Source organism: Pinus tabuliformis, chromosome Q (genome assembly GCF_031772625.1).
Source record: "Pinus tabuliformis cultivar Carrire ecotype Pingquan chromosome Q, CPIR1, whole genome shotgun sequence".
Classification (NCBI taxonomy): domain Eukaryota; kingdom Viridiplantae; phylum Streptophyta; class Pinopsida; order Pinales; family Pinaceae; genus Pinus; species Pinus tabuliformis.
This window is the reverse complement of record NC_142296.1, coordinates 425456286-425473176: the sequence shown is the minus strand read 5'-3', so window position 1 is coordinate 425473176 and position 16891 is coordinate 425456286. Positions and strand designations below refer to the sequence as shown.

General features: G+C 34.2%; 1 non-coding gene across 1 annotated transcript; it reads left to right on the top strand.

Moving 5' to 3' along the window:
* The first annotated feature begins 1944 nt into the window (after positions 1-1944).
* TRNAY-GUA (transfer RNA tyrosine (anticodon GUA)) lies at positions 1945-2037 on the top strand. Its single transcript has 2 exons — positions 1945-1981; positions 2002-2037. It is a non-coding gene; the product is annotated as a tRNA-Tyr (tRNA).
* The last annotated feature ends 14854 nt before the right edge of the window (positions 2038-16891 follow it).

Genomic DNA, 16891 nt, shown 5'->3' with positions numbered 1-16891 from the left:
AGTTGCGACCCTAGGTTGACATTTAAAGTGAGAAATTCAACATTCTTGTTGTGATTATTTGGCCTATCCATCTCTCACAATGGTGTGCCATCCAAAAACACTTTTTTAGGTATTATTTTATTGACATAGTTCTCAAATTCCTAATATCCCAAGTTATGTAGGAATTTCACTACAAGCACTACAAAGGCTAGGGTTTTACAAGGTCCTAAGAGAAAATCAGTGTTAAGTGTTATATCTCCCTAATATGCCAATGGGTTTCCAACAATAGTGCTCGTTCAATATTCCATGGAGCTAACATAGGAGGACAGATTGTACCCATAGTCATATTATTCAATTTCTTGGTACACAAGAGTGGGGGATTCTGATATGCTTGAGGGTACATGGAAGATTGAATTTGTATATATATTTTGTCTAATGTGGTGTTATGTGGGCTAGGTGCCAATAAAGGAGTACATGGAAATCCAACGATGTGACCTCACTTGTATTACTTGCATGTATGCTTCCTAATAATAGTTTTACCCATTAACTAATAGATCATTATGTCTAAGGATACTAGAACACGTCTCTAAACTTTAAAAAATCTCTAAAACTTGAGTGCATGTTGATACAATAAAATATATTGATACCACTTGTGTTGTACCTTGATGGTTGAAACAAAAAACTTAGATAATATTACCATAAATGTTACTACAACAAGCAAATAAAATAAAGCCAAGTATTGAAATCAAAACAATAGGTTAACCTTTGATAGTCTAAATTGAAAGCAATGTTCACATGCCTCTTCAAGGGAGAACCTTTGATTGAATAGAGCTCCAATGCAATATTAATCACTTATCATGTAATTACATAAGTTTTATCACTATAAATAGTTTATATATATCCAAAACCCTGACCATCTAATGGGCCTTAATAATGAAGCTACATCAATTACCTTGGTGGCCTTATTTAATGAACTCTTCATACATTATTGATTACACACTCTAACTACCTAATGGGTCTTATTTAATAAGGATGTTCAATATACATTAAGTGACAACCTACTCCCTTAACTAGGGGAGTTAAGGTGGGACCCTAACACATTGTGTGCTCATAATATTTAGGAAAAAAATATCTTAACACAATATTATCTTGGTTTGAATTTCGATTTCCTCCTTACCTTTGAATCCATGTTGCTCAACACGCACAAAATCCCATTAAATTGCAACATGTCCCTCCAACTTTGTATCACAAATTTCATTTTCTAAGGGTCCCATTTTCTTGAATTCAAGATATATTTTCATTTCATTGGATTCAATCTATCAATTACTTTTCCTTCAAAGTTCCTCCATAATTTAGAACTAATTTTTGTGAATTTTTAAATTCTTACTCTTGAGCCTTTAGCAATTTCGCAATAAGTCCCTCAACAACTTCTACTTTCTCCTCTTCTCATTTAATTTTATACTCATTTCTTATATTATATTATTTTACTTTTCTAGAAAAAAAACAAACAAACAAAAAAACAAAACAAAACTTCATTAAAAAAATCCAAGAGATCCTACCTAATAAACTCACCATCGTAAACCAATGTACCTAACTTCTAGCATTCAACTCAAGCATTTACTTAAAAAAATAGCAAGATACCCAAAGACATTAATATTCTAGTAAAAGAGAACCATTGGATTTATGCTTTATTTATATATTTCTTTCTCCAAGTATCACATCTTTCTCCTTATGGCATGTCATGTTTTTCCAAAAGCGTATCTACGTGACCACTCGCAAAATAGAAAGATGGTCTCACAAATAGCTTGAATGCATTTAACAATGGTAGTGTATAAACTTGAAGAAAATATTCTCGTCTTGAGGAAAGTATATCATACAACGCAGAAGTCACGTCATATAAAAATATCCTGAAGTCATATTCAAAGAAATGTCTAGTTATCAGTAAAAATAGATGGCTGACAACTTCCGACTTTAGCTCAGTTGGTAGAGCGGAGGACTGTAGTGGGTTAAACCTAAACTGGAATCCTTAGGTCGCTGGTTCGAATCCGGCAAGTCGAAATTTTGCTTCATCGAAGTTTCACAATCATGTATTAGCAAATGTATTTTAATTTATTGAAAAAAGATCGCTGTTTTGTTTCATCGAAGTTTCACAATCATGTAGTAGCAAATGTATTTTAATTTATTGAAAAAAGATCGCTGTTTCCAATCCAACAGATCGGATTTTTGTTTTCGCAATCATGTGTTAACAAATGTTTATTAATATAAATTTTTTTTTTTAATTTAGCTAGGTTAAATGTTGAATTGTATTAGTTATATTTAGTCAAATTACATGGGTTTATTTTGGAAAAGAAAATTAGGTTCTTGTTTGAAAGCCATGGTACAAGAGCTAAAGGACAAGTTGGTTTTAGGATACATCACTCAACTATTGGACATCTTGTTACTCTTAGGATCACTGTCGAGGAATGTCGCAATAATAAAACCGATCTCTTATGTTGTTTTGTTTATTTTATGAAAACTTTCGACATAATTCCTCGGGATAAGTTATGTCAGAGACTTGAAGAGATAATGGTTCCTCTCAAGTTGATGGTTGTTATGACTAGGTTGTATGAGAATGTTATTGCCAAGTTTAAGACCACCAAGGGTTGGTCTTATGAAATTAAATACAATATCGGAGTTAAGTAAGGGTGTCCCCTATTCCCTACCATTTTTGGCATTTACATTGATAAGCTAGAAGAGTGTTTGGAAGCTGCAAGATGTGATGGCCCTAAGCTCGCTAGTATGATCATTACTCTTCTCCTTTATGCTAACAATATATTTATTCTAGCCAAAAGCCATGATGATCTCGAAAAGTAGCTTAGAATTCTTTATAATTACTGTGACAAGATGGGTATGACTGTTAATACCGACAAGACTAAAGTCATGATAATTAAATCCAAAAAGATCAACTATGATAATTTCATTTATGATAACAATTACTTGGAGAAGATTTCTTCATACAAATATTTAGGTATTGGCATTTATCATTAGCTCAACTGGCATTATAACATTGAGAAAAGGATGATAGGAGGCTAGAAAACTTATTATGAGCTTGAAAACAATTGTAAGTCAACATATCTTTGGGTATGGAGTTAAAAAAAGTTCCTCTTTGAGACTCTCATCACCCATGTTATTTTATATGGATGTGAGGTTTGGGGTTGTAGTATATCTAGAGAATTGTGGAGGAAGATCAAGTTGATCCAAAAGTAATTTATAACCTACAACATCAAGATTAAAGGAAATACTCCCTACCCTATCATCTTGATTGAAGCTAGTCTTTCCCCCATTGAAAGCATGGCTATGTTTAGGTATCTAATGTATAAGAAGAAGCTTTACAACATGGAAGACAAGAGGTTCCCCAAAATTGTTTCTAACTCTAGCCAAAACCCCCACATTCGGCTCAAACGAGGCAACATAAGGATGCCCAGTCTTGGCTTGACCATTGGGGGATAAAGGAGGAGATCATCTTGGAGAATAAGGATAATATTAAAAATATTATTACTTCCAAATTTAAGGATAAGTTGTGGGATGATAAGGAGTTAGAGGCAAAGAGGAAACTAATGTATTATAAGGGGGTGATTAACCCCAATCTTGCTAATCAGAATTATCTTTGTCTTGATGAGTGCTAAGAAGAAAATGAACATTACAATGATAAGAACTAATTCTCATGAGCTTTGAAGTGAAATTGGGTGTTGGTCAATTCCGAAAAAACCTTGGGACAAAAGAGTTTGTCACCTTTTCAATACTAAGAGTGTTGAAAATGAAAAACACTTTTTCTTGGATTGCCCGGATCCTACTCACATGTGTTCTCATTTCCAAAACCTTTGCCAGACTACCAACCTTCTTGACTTGTTAAGTCAGCAAAACTATAGTGATCTAGGAAGGCTTCTCTCCCTTCATTTTGATCATAGAAATAAAACATTAAAAAAATATCAATTAATTGCTTACTTTCTTAAGAGGTCCGATAGACCATATTAGTCTTAGTGGATCATCATCATCATCGAATAATATAATTAGTTTTGATGTATATTAATGTACTTATATTTAAAATTAATATCAAAATATATATATTAATTTATAAAAAAACATTCTACAATTTAGTTAGCTTAAATGTTGAATTTAGTTAAGTTTAATATTGAACAAGTGCTACATAGTAGCTAGTATATGCCACTTAGTTTAAATATAGCTAAACTAGCATTTGCACCCGATGTTGCAAAGGAAACGTCATAAGGCATAACTTGAAGAAGAATCATGACATAGAAAAAAATCACTAGATCTTATTGTCATTCTTTCTATGTGTTCATAGAAAATACATTGTAGGAAAAGAAGGTCGAGGATACACACACTTTAATATGGTTGAGCGTTTCAGGATTGACCAACTTGGATATTAATTCTAAAGCTTGAGGAACAAGGATTTTGGTAGAGAGGGAGACGACATCAAAGCTCACAAAGATGTCATTGGGGTCAAGATGAATGGATTTGGCCTTTTGGATGAAGTGGGGGAATCGTGAACAAATTAATTTTTTCAATAATTTTCACAATATAGGTCTTGCATGGGAGTATGTCCCTCTTCAGAACAATGTAGGTCTTGCATGGGAGTATGTCCCTCTTCAGCCTCTTCAGAAGTACAGGGAAATGCTAGAAAAGACAATTCAAGTTGATGAATATTAATGAGAATATATGTAAAGAGACCCGGGATAAAAGGTGTTATTATTTGAAACAATATTTAAGGAATAATGATAACAATTGCATATAAAATAGAAACACATATAAATGATGATTTATTCTCGAAAATCACAATCCAAGAAAAACAAACCAATAATAGATATATTATTATCTTTGGCTTAAATATAGCCAAGCCAACCAATATGTTGGAGAATCCCCAAGTCTTTTAAAATATTTGTCATATGTAATACCATAGGCTAAATACCACAAGCTACCATTACCTGAAACCACAATCGTTAACCACAAGCTACCATTACCTGAAATCACAATCGTTAACCTAACTACCTTAACTCCTAAAACCACAATTGTTAACCTAACTACCTTAACTCCTTCAACGATTCAAGTTTACCTAACAATCTCCACTTTAAACCTTGAATTGGGGTTCCCTTTGACCAAATCTAGCCAAACCAGTGAAGTGAGCTGGAACCACTCACCTCCGGGCCCTATTGCCTTCAAAATTTGCATCGAGTGTATGCTAATAATTCAACATAATTGCCATCTCATCGTTCTAACTCCAATTTACTAGTGATTTTCTAACAATATTTAAGGAATGATGATAACAGTTGCATATAAAATAGAAACAAATATAAATGGTGATTTATTCTCAAGAATCACAATCCAAGAAAAACCAACCAATAATAGATATATTATTATCTTTGGCTCCTTCGGGCCCTATTGCCTTCAAAATTTGCATGCAGTGTATCCTAATAATTCAACATAATTGCCATCTCCTCGTTCTAACTCCAATTTACTAGTGATTTTCTAACAATATTTAAGGAATGATGATAACAATTGCATATAAAATAGAAACACAATGCATATTTATAATCCACACAACGAGCAAGTATTCATGCCTACCCAATATATACTCCTTTGTTGTGTTGAAATCACACCTTCTCGCAGTGTTGTCAATGCTTCCACTAAAACGTGATGCATCATCATAAAAATAACAATCTAAAGCCAAACCCCATGTAGGAATTGACCCTTTAATGAATTCACAATTCATCATAAGATCGCACTTTCTGGTTTCATGTAGAGACAAGCAGACGAGCAAATGGTTTCTATAATAATATAAAATAAAAAAAGAATCAAGATAGAAATACCGTCAGTGGGAGGATTTGCAAGCGCCCGTCCCAAGTTGGTGCCAACAAGTGTTGTTGCCGCCATGAATTCCTCCCACTCTATATCAACTTCCCATGTCCTCAAACCATTACTCCGCGGCTTCATCATTGTTACCCCTGGTTTGTGCTACGCCCTGCTTCCGATAACTTGTCGACCTGGAACCAGCCAGAGTCTAAGATGAATTCACGAGCAACACAAATTCCTCTGCTTTATACGCCCTCTGGTTGTTCTTTATCCGCCATTAGAACAACTCTTTGGTCCTTGCCATGGGAACAGGCCACTACTATGGGAATGCTTCTAGGCAGTGGAAAACAAGGCATCATTAACACTACCTCGAGCTTGATGTGGCCCTCCATGAATAAAACCTACTCCTGTCATGTTTCCACAAAATTTTCCATGCCCATATGCCACTATAGTGCAATCAACTAAAATGATCGTCTGCCATTAGTGATCTACACACCCATCAGTAACCACATGTTGCTACAACACAAGCATCTGCCATGCTTGTCTCATATTGACCTGACGTTCCAGGCTCCCAGTGGTTTTTTCATCGTGGTTAGGCTGAAATAAGAATTCAAGAAAACTGTTCTTAGATACATCTTCACAGTCTGCCCAGATACACGGTGTGAAACATCCGAATTGGAACCAGATTCGAATTGAAATCCCTCATGTATTCTTTGGTCCTATCCCATTCACGGTGCAGTGCTGGAAGACCAACCCGGTGCAGTGAACAAGGTCTGTCCCACCCTACGCTGTTATGGGATCTGTCTTGCTGAATTTTGATTTAAGCTAACAAGGGTGCGCACACCAGAATGGAGCAGTTGTGGAATACAGTTGCCGCCCATAACGAACCTTTGTTGATGAGGGTCGTTGGATCCCTGCCTTACTAACCAAGTTCTGATACGTTGCAACCTTGCCAAAAACGGTTTGCAATTCAAATCAATGGCTAGAAGCTAATAGTCTAACAAAAGATCCAAGGGCCCAAACAAAGGACACATAAGCAGTGAAGGGGTTGGTTTCGTAGAGTAATGCCTTACGGCATAATTAAAGTAAAAAATAATATAGGCATAAAGATTTCATCACAAAAATAAGAAAATTAATAAAGTATTGCACAGTTGAATGTCATCAACAAAATTTAAGATTATGATCAATTAATGTTGTTTATGTTAAGATATATACACTTTAACATATATGTGTGTAATATAACTTGTTAATTTTTTCCACGTCAAAATTTATATAATTGTACTAAAATGAGTAAAAAATAATTTATAAATATCTCAAAATTTTTATATGAAATTTAAAATCAATCATTAAATTAATTAAACAACCATTAAATTAAGTTATCAAACTCCTTGTATAAAATATAAATTCAAGTATTAAACTAATTTGTCAAACTAAATTTATATACTCACTCAAAAAGTGTAACAAAACTATTTATTTACTTAGAAAGTGCAACAAAACTACTAGTAGGTGAGTTTTGTCATTGTCAATTTAGTGTATCTCTTGTGGTTGGGTGGGTTTCATGATAATGTTCATTACTAATAGGTGAGTTTTGTCGTTGTCAATTGAGTGTATCTCAAGTAGATGGGAGGGTTTCATGATAATGTCCCCACCCAACTTCAAGTTTGTTCCATTAGGAGCCACCTTTGTACTATCTATCTTGAGCATATTAACTCTTCCTTGATTCTTAAATCTATATGGTTATTGGAGCCTATATATAATTTTAAGTTCTTTAATTTTAAATTATTAAGTATATTGAGTTTGTGGTGTGCATAATAGAGATGAAAAGGTCTTAATATAAGAAGAGTGATATATTCTACAACATTCTCATAAATATTTAAAATTAACCAATGGAGTTGTAATAATATTATTTAATTAACAATTTATTTTATTGTAAATATAAGCTCTCTTCCCATTTTTCCAACGTGTTTGACTTAGATAAATGAATTATAAATTTATCATTAAACATTATATTAAAATTGTGATAATATTGTTTTAAAAAAAATTAGTTAATTTTTTATTTTATAATTAAATTATGTTTTTAATTATATTATTCTCGACGTGGTTGCACATATACACCCTATCTGACAGGAAAACTATTGCTTCCTTTTTAATTTCTACTTGAAATGAATCTATTTTTGTTTTAATATAAAATTTTAATTTTATTTAAATCTTTTAAAATAAAATCTGGGTAGGTTCTTGAAACACATATATCTGCTTTCTAAACACGGATTTCCATTAATAAAATTTAAATTATATTCATATTTTAGTACAATTGGTAGAAATTTAAATGATAACAAAATTTATTTAGTAATGTTAAACTATAGAGAGAAAAAAAAAAAAAAAAAAAATATATATATATATATATATATATATATATATATATATATTTTGTCAAATTAAACTAATTGTTATTCAAAATTGAATGTGTTATATATTGCTTGTGGTAGGTATAATAATAAGTGTTATTTTTAGAAAGACCTTATATATATTCAATTTATATACATTTAATGTTAAAGTGTGTATATATATATATATATATATATATATATATATTTCATTTAAAATTAATATAAAAATATTTCTTAATTAAAAAAAACATTTTGGGGCAACAGATTTCCTGGCAAATTGGGGTTGCCAAAAAGTTGGTAGGATGTTGGATCAACCATGGCACACAATAGAACATAGCGAAGGGTGGGATCAACTGAAACAAAATTTGATAAAAGATGCATGTGATAGCTACCTTCAAATCCAAGATTTGAATATGATATCCCTGATCGGGGTGAGAGACGGTGTAATGGCCTCGGTGGAGTTTGATCCAAGGATAGGGTAATTATGCAGCGTAAGGAGAGGTGGTCGGACTCACAACCTGCATTTCACCTCCTACATGTGAAAAGTGGCATTGAACGTGATAAGATATCTTGGGAGGTGTGGGGATAGTCGATCAAGATTTGCTATGAGGTTTCACTCCAAAACAATCGTTTTCTCGTCAGTCGGGCTTAAGCACTCCCTCATGGTTTCATGAGCAGCAGTGGCCGTGAGACTTTTTCGCATATCAGACAGCAAGTGATTGGTGCGGTATGCTTTTTTTGTTAATCCTAATCTCATCCTCTCAGGTCTATTTATTTGTCTCTTCTTGACCAGTATCATGGTTGTTTCTAAATTGAGGAGTTTGGAAAGTCCTAAGGAATTTTGGGTCGTTTTTGAAGCAAGTAGTATGAAATGTGACGTCAAACTTAATCTCTTTGCCAGTGTCTCTATGCTTTACGGAATTCTTCTCTCCTTAATGGCTCTGCATTTTGAAATTAAGGTCTAGATCTTATCTAATGCCTTCGGGGTATGGGCTTACAAATATGTCGTATACCTGATGATGTATTAGCCACTCCAAGAAGTTTGGGTTAATTGGGAAAAGGGAAACCATGTTTGGCGGACACCTCTGTCTCCAAAGGGTTCTTGGGCTCTAAAGACAAATATTTATAGCTTATTAGGTTGTGGTCGGGTTAAAGTTGTGGAGGTTTCTGGGTTTTTTGAATCTATTGCTTATTTCTACTTTGTATTGTGCTCTCTTATATTTTCAGGTACCTTCCATTGTCGGGTAGATATTTCTCCTTTGCCCTGTGTCTCTATGTACGTTGGGTGTCTACTTGGTTAGGTTTTTAGTTGGCAGATATTGGAATTCTCTGCATTTCAAGTTCAGTGTTCCTCTGTGCGGTTTGCTTCATGTTCGGTGTTCCTCCGTGTGGTTTTCATTTCAATCCAATGGCCCATCCTGCCTCTCACAAAAGGAATTTTATCTAGGGAGGCCATGCTCAAGGCCACAACAGAGGTCAAGGGTGTGGAGAAAGGCAGGCTCAGCCTTTGCCAGCCAGAGGTAAAAGGTTTCGTAGTATAGTAGGAAGAAATTAGGAAGTGACTTAGACTTACCATTGTAACACTCCTCCTCCTATCCGTCAGTTGATATCGGGTTGGGAAACAGAATTAAAGGAGAAAGTTGAAAACAATGATTTTGATATGGAAGAGTGGTAATCCTTAGTGCAAGAACCTGGTCATTCTCGTGGCAGATACACCCAATTCCAGTAGTTGGTTTACTTATATTGGCTTATGAAGAACATAGTGGCCAAAGCAATTAGGTCCAGTTTAGTTGGGCCATCTAAACCAAATTTTGATCTTCAAGAAATTCACAGGGAATTTCAACTGATCCAGCGTAAAATCAAACTCCAAAATGCTCATCTGAGCGAGATTGAGAAGCACATCCATTGTCTTCCATAGACAGAGTTTTCGAGTTCCAGTGTCAAAGATTTGGTACCTATTGATTCTTCAAATGAGTAATGGACTGACTAGCATGGTAATGTTTTCTGAAAAAATTGAGTAGTTTTTCGCATGGCTTTATAGATGTGTAGTTTTCATCGTAAATATTCAGGATATTAGGAATATTCAGGATATTCAAACTTATATTGCACTGTTATACAATCTAAAAACCTTTAAATTTTGGATGGCTTATCATGCAGTTATATGGCCAACAAATGGATGTGTATGTGTACTTGTCTGCTTTTTGAAATGAAATAGAAAGGACCTACCAAGCTTACCAAAAAAAATACATTTTGCAATTTAATTATGTGTAATATTAAAGATTATATGTTTTCCTTTAAAAGGTTATAAATATATTTAATTACGTCGAGAGGTGCTCTTTGTTGATGGATGAAATAGAAGTGTTGTCCTTCTTTCATATGTTGGAGCCTCCACAGTTCTTCTCCTTGTCAGATTGCCTGTTTTGGTGGGATAAAATGATGGGCCCTTACAAATCCATGCCTGTATTTGTGGTTGTGGGTGCGTGTAAAGTCAGGAACAAACTAACTTTTTAAAACTGACCCATCTCCTACTCCTATATTCTGCCTCAGATCATTGGTTTTTTCATGGATTACTGGAAGCAACCTGCTCCTAAATCTATAAGACCCTTCATTTTCCCTTCCCTCTCCTGCAATACACACCTTGGGTTCTATGATGGGGCTGCCCAAAATTCTCGGTGTGTAGTTGGGGCTCTCCTCCACATCTTCGGGTCCTCATCATACCATTTATGGGCCAATTTTGGGGTTGGCACAAACACCAAAGCTGAAATTTGTGTTGTCTGGACCCTCCTCTTCTTCGCCTCCCACCTCCATCTATCCTCCTTGAATGTATTAATTAATGAAAACAAACTATCAGAAACAGGAGATAGAAACTTTGGTGAAAAAAAATTTTAAGCATGATTGTAGATTCACAAATAAATAATAATAATACATTGTCCTCTCACATATGAGGCCTCATATTATAGAATTGAGGTTCTCATGACAAATTACCAATTTGGCTAATTAGTTGAACCTTCTCCACAAATTTCTCCACAATATATCCATGAATATCTCCACAAATATTAGTTGGTTTGTTGTGATCTCCATCCTTAACTTCTCTCATTATCCCCATCTTTGGTCATACATAGACTTCTAGAGTAAGTCTAATTTCATGATTAATAATTTCATAATTTCTTAATTTTGTGAATATTTGGACTTATTGATTGTTTATGTGAGTATGACGCTAACATCCCCCCTCTCAATCATAAGTCCAGAGTAATAACTTGGTACCATCTCCAAGTCTTCATGTTGAAACTCCTAAACTAAGTCTCAATGAAGAATTGCCTGAAAATCTACCAAAAAATCCAATATGAAGAGAGCGAACCAAGAGAAGTGAATTAGCTACAAGTCTGATATATCCCTAAAAATTCTTGACAACTCAATCTAATGCCAAGCTGCAATTCAAAAGGATCCATCTATCCTTTGCTAGGTCAAATAACCATCCAAGTGAACAAAAATTCCCACATTTGCTCTCAATCAACATCCCAATCGTTTGTCCACTGGAAAATTTTGTTGTTCTCCAAACTTTTAGTCTAACAACCATCATCATCAATTCAATTTTAATTTCATCATCAATTCCCCCCTTTGTCAATTGAAAGGAGAGACCATAACCATTTGCATTAGTCTTGAACTCCCCTCCCCCTTAAGATGTAGGAAAGTTTCATTATTGTACTCCCCCTTTCAGGTGCATGAGAGTACCATCTTCGTTTCATTGTTGGCTATAATATTTGTCTTCATGTGAGAATTAATTATGCGATAAAACATATACAATCATTTGACTGGTGGTAACCATGCCCAAGGATCAATCCATGCATAATTAATCCTCAATCTAGATTGTATGTTTCATTTGGAACAACTCTTTGATCTATTATTTTTCTTGCCACAAAGGTGACAAGGATGGAGATCAAAACGATGATCTTCCATATGATCAATTCTTTTAGAATGCAGACATTTTGGTTTTTCTTCAACTTTCTCTCTGATTTTTTATGTTGCTTGATGAAGAAATTTTCCATTGATGAACTTGATTGGTTTTGAATAATCTAGGATAGGCAAGTTGTTGTCATGTTTTTCACGTCCTAAACCATATCGTTTCTTGTTGCATTGAATTTCTTCCCACAGTTTAATGATAGGTTTGGAAAAATAAGGTTGGACTTGATCATGTACAACTTCTACACTTGAATTTGTATCGTTGAGTGGTTTGGAATCATCATCTTTTGCATTTGAATTTGTATTTTTGAATGGCTCAAAAACACGACTCTTCTTATGCAACGCATCTAGTTGTAGTTGTGACTCAAGTTGAAGAAGCTCAATTGTCTCACGTGTCCGATGTAGATGGATTTTAATATCAGCAAGAGTGTCTTTGCTTATTTTCATTGTGTCCTTAGCAGTGGATACCTATCATATTGTTTAGAAATTCTAGCAATTGAATAGTATTCTCCATTTGAACTCGCTCGCTTCAACTCTTGAACTTGCTTGCTTGATTTTTGCTTCAACATGATAAGGGTGTTGGATGCACTCAAGTTAATCATTTTACAATGAGTAGATGACAAGTTCAAATGACTTCTTATGACTTTTAAAGAACTCAACCCTTTACCAATTTGACTTAATGACTTAATCAAGGCTTGGGTGTCAGGTTCAACAAAGAATGCACCATTTTTTTTATAAGAAAAACATTTCTTGGACACTAATGATTCTCAACTTGACATTAACCTAAATTTAGACTCTTACATTTAAAGATTGTGAGTCTCTTAACTTAACAAAATTAAACTCTTTACCTTCATAACTTGGACTTGACTTCAACTAACAAAAATTACTTCAAACAAAACTTTTTTTTACTTATATATAGACTTGAATATCAATTTTTTTTATTTTTTTTAACCCTTTTACAAACTCTAACACCCAAAAATATGCAAACTACATTAATTGTGAGACTTCAACACACCCTTTACAACGCACAATATCTTCTTCGTGACTCAAAAAACTTCATTGAATCTTCCCTATACTCTTGAACTTTATACATTTCAATTTCCAAAGTTTTATGACCATATGTCTCAACATTCCACTTCTTTTTCACCTTATGCACTAATTCTCTTTCGGATTCCCCTCATTATCTCTCCTCACCAGAACTATTATAATAATTATTTTTTCATAAACCTTCTCACCGCTCATTCCTTCATAGGTTTACAAGAATTCCAACCAAATAATAGGACAAAAAAGGTTATAAACTCACGTCTTGGAAATGCACTCTCCCACGCATAAACTATATAGCATTACACTGCAAGCTCTTCTCCTCACACAGAATGGCTCCTTATACTGCGTCCTCTTAGCTTGTTGGTTGCTCCATGCTTCTTCAACATATCATTCTCCTTCATGCCCCTTTCGTGCCAATAATTACATTGAATAATAACCAGACACGTGTATCCACTCTTTTCCCTGTCACGAAGCTTCTTACTAATTTCTTGTGGCTGTCAATGAAAGACTTCCCCGACAACTCTTCGGACTATCAACGGATCAGCATGGTGTTGGTTCCATCATCAGGTTCCACTACTCTGTCTGGCTACCTTTGATCATCAATTCAAGCATAGTAGCGTATAGTGCGTAACCGTGGGATCAATATTCAATGGGAGACATCTGGCTGCTTCAACAAAGTTTATACACCAGAGTATCACAGCCCATGACCTCAAATACTGATGCAATTGAAACAACTATCCGTTCAACTATCGCTTGGAGTGGGCAGACTTGAAAATCTGAATCCACGCTCAACAACCAATAGTTTGTGAACAATTCCAAACACCTTTGAAATGAAACTTTGTATGAATTCCACTAATTTGGGATAATTTGGGATATATGACCGGGACATCGAAATTTTCTTTAAAAACGGGGCGCGACTCTGGAAGAAGCGTGTTTCATATATTCCATCAATTACATCATGTTTACATATGGTTGTGTCATCGCAATGTATTATGTCGCATATGCGATTGGAACCCGAGTTGGGAGGTTATTATCAAACCCTCCCAACCACCCTAGGCCATCGAAATTTTCGAGTGGGGGAGGAATATAAACATGTGGGCATTGCAAAAAATACTTGATTTTATTGTCGAGTGGTTGCGATTCGAACCTTGGTTGTTCCTCTGCAGTGGATTGATGAAGAAGTGTTGATTATTGAGAAACCTGCGGAAATTCAATACGACCTTTGATCTCCACCAAAAATATATATGTGTGTGTGTGTGTGTAGATCCTCTCCATAGCACATTGAGTTCTCCAGCACAGGCTCCCCTCTTGCACGATGGCTGCTTCCACGGATAATAGCTTTCCACTGGCATTAAGCACATATTTCCACAATGCTCTGATCAAAATCATTCCTATCTTTAATGACTTACTTCATGCATAGATTTAATTCATGCCTAGACCTTCAACAACCTCTTATTCAATGCATACAACTTTTACATGAAATTGATTGTTTCATACATTATTCAATGCTTTTTCATGGAAGACTACCATGGAAATATCAAGTCCTAATAATCACATGTGTTTTGCTTTGATACCAATTGTATTAATTAATCACATGTGCTTTGCTTTGATACCAATTGTATTAATTAATGAAAACAAAATATCACAAATAGGGGACAAAAATTTTGGCAGAAAAGGGTTTTAAGCATGATTGTATATTCACAAATAAATAATGATAATACATTATTCTCACACATGAGGCCTTGTATTATAGAATTGAGGTTCTCATAACAAATTACCAATTTGGCTAATTGGTTGAACCTTATCCATAAATTTCTCCATAATATCTTCACAAATATCTTAGCTAATTTTGTGTGATCTCCATCCCTAACTTCTCTCACTATCCTCATCTTTGGTCATATGTATAGTTCTAGAGTAAGTCTAATTTCATGATTAATAATTTCATAATTTCACTATTTTGTGAATACTTGGACTTATTGATTGTTTATGTGAGTATGAGGTTAACATTGAAGGTCATTGGAGACTCAAAAGTTGTAATTGAATGGATATCTCGTAAATCTATTTTACATGTTATGTCTTTAATCCATTGATGGACATGATCACAGCTTTGAAATCAAATTTTCTTGCCTTCATTTTTCAGCACATTCACAGAATGTGGAATCAGAGGGCGGATTTTTTGTCAAAAAGGGATCTGGAGGCTGAAGCAGGTTTCATCTTCTTTGAGGAGATAAGGGACTCCTGGATTATAGACAAGGGGAAGCTCTCTCTTCTGACTGGGCATCAACTCAGCTCCCCTCAGTAGCCCATTTCCTGGGTTGCTTGATGTTTTCTTTCTACAGGATCTCAGTAGTTTTTCCTCTTGTTTTATCACTTTAGATCAGGTTTTTTTCTTGGTCAGATCTTTTTGGCTGGAAAAAAAAAATTTCCACCCATAACACACCTCTATTTTGATCAATGGGCTTGTGTTATTGGGCTCATTCTACTAATGGACATGTTTCCTTTTTGCAGTCCTTATCCCCTTGACACCTATTATATTTGTTTATGTGGTCTTGCATATTTTTGGATTTTTTTTGTGTTGTCACAGTTTATGGTCATTAAAAGATACAACGTTTCAAAGTCATAAGACCAAAATGTATGTGAGCAGTTATTTCTCTGCTCAAATGTATATGAACAATTATATTAATAGGACATCTGCCTTTTCCTCTCCGAAATAAATAAATAAAATAAAATAAAAAATTAGATATGTTAATCGCTCAATATTTTTTGAATCCTTGGTGGCATAAACCAAGAAAGATGGGGATGTTAATCAGATTTTATAGCCTTCTTGGATTATGTTACAACTTCGAAGTAACTACCTAGTAGCTAAATACAACTAATATCAACATTGTTGTCTTATTTGTGTATCTATATCAGCTAGAAATAAATATCTCAAAATTAAAAAGAAATTAACAAAATAAAAGTGAATAATAGAAGGTAAATTTACAATTTTCAAACATGGAACCTATATAATTAGAAGTAATCAAAACATATAATCACAACCATATAGAATAAACTTCAATAAAAAGTTCATTGTATGTGTTTAAAATAGAAATTTATCAAAAGAAGAGATGTTATATATAATACAAAAGATATTGCAATCAAGAAAGTAAAGAAAAGAAACAATAGAAATAAGATACAAGATGGTAAGATAAGAAATAGATCCTTCATTGAGTATACTTGAAAATATTGTTCAGATATAATAAACTCAAACTCATCAAATTAAAGTAATCTGCGACAAGAATCTCCTTTACAAATGACTACGTCTATGAATAAGTAAAATGCAAGTAACAAAGAACAATAAATAAGCCTTGGACTTGTTGCAGTTGGCTGAGTGAGACCTTTTGGAAGTTGGTATACTACTTACTTAGTAGGTGAGACTCTTAAACCTCCATTCATTGCTACTATTTAAAATGTGCCCATACTATAAGTAAAATTTTATCATGTTTTCCTTCTCCAAGCTTTCTTGAGACGGTTATGCAAGCATTATATTTTACTTAGGTTAATAACAAATTACTTAGATAAGTAAGGAGGAAAACAATTTTAATATTGGACTCCTAAAAATAAGGAATCATTCGATGACTCAAGAGGGAGGGAGGACCCACATTCATATCCATATTACACAATCATATTTCATA